At 40.7% G+C, this 5,182-nt stretch overlaps 2 pseudogenes; one reads left to right on the forward strand and one right to left on the reverse strand.

Annotated features, from left to right (window-relative positions):
• Nucleotides 1–552: 552 nt before the first annotated feature.
• LOC102818219 lies at nt 553–1,879 on the reverse strand (annotated as a pseudogene).
• Nucleotides 1,880–2,999: 1,120 nt separating this feature from the next.
• LOC102828375 lies at nt 3,000–4,873 on the forward strand (annotated as a pseudogene).
• Nucleotides 4,874–5,182: the final 309 nt, after the last annotated feature.

Here is a 5,182-nt window from a genome sequence, read left to right on the forward strand (position 1 = left end):
AATAGACTGAACAACAGAAAAATTAAAATTAAGAAATGGAGAGTAATAATACATGTTAAAGAGAACATTAGTCAATAAATGATCCTGGAAAAACATGGCTAACCAACAGAGGAAAAGATAAACTCCCTAGTCTATTGCTAATACCAAAACTGGTGTTTGGTTGTGGCTATATCCCATGGAGTTGGTTCTGACTCATAGAGAACCTCTATAAGGTTTCTGAGGCCGTATCTTTACGGGAGCAGAAATCTTCATCTTTCTTCCCAGGAACCACTGGTAGTTTTGATCTGAGATTAGCAGTCTAACTAGTAACCACTATGCTACCAGAGCTCCTTATTTAAGTTCCATAAAAATACTAGAAGTAAATCTGAGTGAAATTGAAAATATGGAGAATGACATTCTATATCATCCAAAAAGGAACCCATTCCATCCTTCTACCATACTCTGTGTGTGATAGGACTCAAATATAGCTATAAAAAGTAATTTAATTTATGCAACAATCTTTTTTTAATTTTTAAAATTTCTTACTGCCTCTTTGACCAGGTCTGTCTTTATTCAAAATATGCTGTCCAAAATTATTTGACTTGTTTGGGAGAAACATATGTAAAGAGTTTCTGCAGCAGGCTGCTTTTCTTCTGTGGGAGGTTTCATTTCTGCTGGCTGCTGCTTCTCAGCTGTTGGTTTCCTGCTTGCTGCAGCCTTCAGCCTTCTTTCCCACCACAGGCTTCTTGCCTGGAACCCCCTTCTCATCTGATTTGGCCTGTAGGCCTGCTGCTGCCTTAGCCACCCTGAGTTTGTGATTCTTGGCAGGGAGTAGAACAGTGTTTTGGTGCATGGTCTTTGCATATGGATTCAGCTTCCATATGATTCTCAGGTTTTTCAGCGGGTTCTTCTTCAGGACTCTGCGATGAATCTTCTAACGTGGTGCTCAGAGAACTCTTTGGATTTCAGGGTTTTTCAGGATTCTGCTTAGGTCTGTATTGATCATATTGTGAATGGGAAGGTTGTAATTACTCTTGAGGGAAGCAGCTTTATGCCAAGTGCCGTACAACTCATCCAACTTTTGAAAAGCATCTTCAGTCCAAATGCAGAAACAGCCCACATGCCCACCAGGAGCATGTTTTAAAATGTTCAGCTTGCTTCCATGAAGCAGAGTAATTCCAGGGATGTTTCTGAAGGCCTTGATGATACTATTGTCCTCCCTCATTATAGATAATGTGCGGTCCCCTATGCGGGATATGCCAGCGATTTCTCATTTTGCCCTTCCCAGCTCTCATTCGCTGAGAGGCATAGACCTTGTTGATATCATTCCAGGCCTTAAGTTTCTTAAGCAGTAAAACTGCCTCCTTGGTCTTCTTGTAGACTTCAACTTTAGCTTCGACCACCAAAGGAAGTTCAGGAACTTCCTCAGTACAATGACCTTTAGACATGACCAGGGCTGGTAAGGCGGGAAGCAGGCAGGGCAGAGCAGATGGCTTAGGGCTTCTGAGTCGAGTTTACTCCACGGTGCCAGCGATGCCAGGTTGTGGTTGGTCCAAACATGCGCCCTCCATGACACATTTCCTGGGCCAGAGCAGTGAGTCCCACCACCTCAAACTCTGGGAATCCTGGCGACAGCTCTGTCAGTACCCCAGACTCAGCACTTATCTGGTGACCTCTAGTTCACTGATGGCATAGGGCTGCCTGTTGTTCTTGTACAAGATGGTGTGAACAAAATTCATGATACACAGTTGAATGGAATCTTGAATACAGCAGAAAAAGTAACATTTCTGCCAGAGGATTCTCCCTTCTCGGAGTACACTACTATCAGTGGACTGAGCACACACCATGGCCGGGAGACAAGGCCTACACAACAGTCTTTTGAAGTAACTATTATACTCATCCTCCACCCCCTTTTCAAGATAATTAAATTGAGAGATGTTTTTTCCCCCAGGGTCTCAAAGAGTAGTTCTGTCAGGATTTAAACCACTTCCTTACTTTAAAAAAATTACTAAACTAAGATAGATTTGAAGACATGAACTTAAAACTCTGTGGAAATAAAATGCCATGGAGAGAAAAAGGCAAACAACAAATGGAAAAAAATAGATTGTGACTTATGCAACAGATAAAGCATTAATGTCCTTAATTAAACTAATTTTCAAATGTTATTGCCCAGAATACAAGTGTTCTGAATGACACTAATAGGCGTTCTGTGAAAAAAGGTTTTGATGATCAATTTAAGTTTAGAAAATGATGTGTTAAATCTGACCTTGGAACTCAACCCCCCCCCCCCCCATCTCAGGACACTTATTAACATCCATGGGACAATACAGTTGCCTATGACATGTTTTAGAAAATGTCATATTTATATGTAATGAGTTCATACAAGTCAGGAAGGAAAATCTGAATGACCTAAAGAAAAATGGGCAATTCAAAAAAAGAAAAGAAAAACAAACAAACATAAATACCAATAGCTATTGTTGAAGTTAGGTGTTGCCCCGCCAGTTCCAACTCATAGTGACATGTTGTTGTTGTTGTTAAGTGCCTTTGAATTGGTTCCAACCCACAGCGACCCTGTACAGGGTTTCTGAGGAGTGGCTGGTAAACTTGAACCGCCAACTTTTCAGTTCAGTCCAACTTTGCAGTCCAGCGCATTAACCCACAGCACCACACCAGGACTCATAACGTTGTAAACATTTACAGGAACAGAAAACCTCATCTTTCTCTAGAGAAGCAACTGGCGGGCTCTAACTGCTCACCTTGTAGTTAGTAGTCCAGCGTTTATCCTACAAAGCCACCTTACTTCCACAAGCATATGGAAACCAATTCAACTTTGTTACTGATCAAAGAAAACAACAACACAGTGCTACCAATTTTATCTTTGAAATGAGCAAACATTAAAAAAAAAAAAAAAAAAAGACTTATAGTCAGTATTTGTGAGAATATGAGAAGAAAGTATACTCTTAAAAAATGAGTGAGCCCCGTACCCTCTGGCTTGGTGGAAGCAGTTCTAATGAGTCAGTATGATTCCACTGACTGAGGAAAGCAAGTGTGTGGCCTGGTTGTTGCTTAGTACTAGTATCTGTCCAAGATGTATCTTCAGATTCTGTGGTGTGGATTTTCATGCACCTTACAAACTTCCATACAAGATGACGAAACAGACTCAGAGGGGTTAAGCACCCTGTCCAAAGTTGCACACCTATTAAGTGAAGGAGCTAGAATTTGAACATACTGTCTGAATCCAAAGCCTGGGATCTGGAGCCAGAAGACATGGATTTAATTCCCAAGTCTATCACTTTCCAGCTTCAGTTTTCTCCTCTTTAAGTGGAAATGATGATGATAACATCCACTTCAAAGGATTTTAAAGGACAGTAGCTAAGAAAGAGTTGCTCAATGAACTACAAAAATTCCTGGAAACTGAAAAAGATACATTAATTTTGGAAGTTCCAAACCCACCTCTCAAGAAAATTTGCCTACAAGAATCGGAAGATGGCTCTGGTAATCAGAGTAAAAATGGAGAAGGAAGGGTCTCTCTCTGCTACTGAAGATGGACACATTGCTTCCAAGCAATTTAAATGTATGCAATGGATTCCTAGGAATTCTTCAGGAATTCTGTGAAAGAGAATTCATTAAAAAGGTGTGCCAAAAGGTTGAGGCCTATGGATTTGAATTTACCAACTTGATTTGTTCTGTTTCCTTTCCACCACGGCTGTCTGTAAAACAGTTATGACTAAATTGCCTACAGCATGCTGCGTGGTTGCTGGTAAAACAGGAAATGGGGTACCTCTCGGTGGATTTGAACTTCCTGGCTTTTAGAAAGCAGAGCCTGTCGCTGGGAAGAAATGACATAGTTCAGCTAACAGAAGCCTACAAATGGATAACTCACCCCTTGTTTACGGAGGAACTGGGTGTTCCCATGATGGAAAGAGCTTGTTTGAAGTAAGTGTGGTCTTTGCTCACCCAGAAACAGTTGAGGATTGCCACTTCCTAGGTGCGATATGCCCAGATTGCTTCAAACCAGCTAAAAACAGTCAGTATTCAGTAGAATGGCAGTTATGAAAGCTTTGAATAAGATAAAAGAAGAGGATTTTCTCAAGTGGTTTCCGTGTCCTCCAAACTCACCAAAGGCTGTATGCACTGTTCTTGAGATTGAGTGTGCTCATGTTGCTGTTTTTGTGGCTGGGAGATATAATAAATACCCCAGGATTCTACCACAAACTCCTTGGATAATTGATGGAGAAAGAAAGCTGGAGTCTTCAGTGGAAGAATTAATTTCAGATCATCTGTTGACAGTATTCAAAGCAGAGAGTTTCAATTTTTCATCCTCTGGAAAAGAAGATGTACATATGAGAACATTAGGAAATGGAAGGCCCTTTGCAATTGAGCTGGTGAATCCTCATAGAGTACATTTCACTTTGCAAGAAATTAAGGAACTTCAACAGAAAATTAATAACTCGTCTGACAAAATCCAAGTACGGGACTTGCCATTTGTCACAAGAGAGGCAATGGGACATATGAAAGAAGGTGAAGAAGAGAAGACCAAGACTTACAGTGCCTTAATATGGATAAATAAAGCAATACAAAAGGAAGACATTGAATTCCTAAATGACATATAGGACTTAAAGATTGACCAGAAAACCCTTCTCTGGGTCCTTCACCAGAAACCCTTGGCAGTGAGGATTCGCGTCATTCACACCATGGAGACACACTATGTGGATGAGCATCATTTCTGTCTCCATCGGAAGACTCAAGCTGGAACCTACATTAAACAGTTTGTCCATGGAGACTTTGGGAGAACAAGCCAAACATTGGCTTCCTAATGAATATGACGGCAGACATCCTGGAGCTGGATGCTGTGTCTGTAGATGTGGACTGGCCCCCTGCCCTGGATGACTAACTTTCAAATTTGAAGACAAAGAATGGGGCTTTCTTGGCACAATGTGGACATCCATTCAGCACACGACTGTAAAATGGCTATTTGCCCACCATTACGGTGTCTTGGAAACCATTTGGATCATGTTGATCTTTTTAAATGTGCCGTAACATCTCAGGATCTATGTATGCGTCTATATTTTGTGTTCAGTTGGTCTAAGAATGTCTTAAATGTTTTTCTTGTTCTTCCTCTAGCTCATGCAAAGCAAAATACAAAATGAAGCAATTCTCCCTTTAATTAATTCATTTAGAGAGGTTTACAAACAAAATACAT

Source organism: Chrysochloris asiatica, unplaced genomic scaffold (genome assembly GCF_000296735.1).
Source record: "Chrysochloris asiatica unplaced genomic scaffold, ChrAsi1.0 scaffold00033, whole genome shotgun sequence".
NCBI lineage: Eukaryota > Metazoa > Chordata > Mammalia > Afrosoricida > Chrysochloridae > Chrysochloris > Chrysochloris asiatica.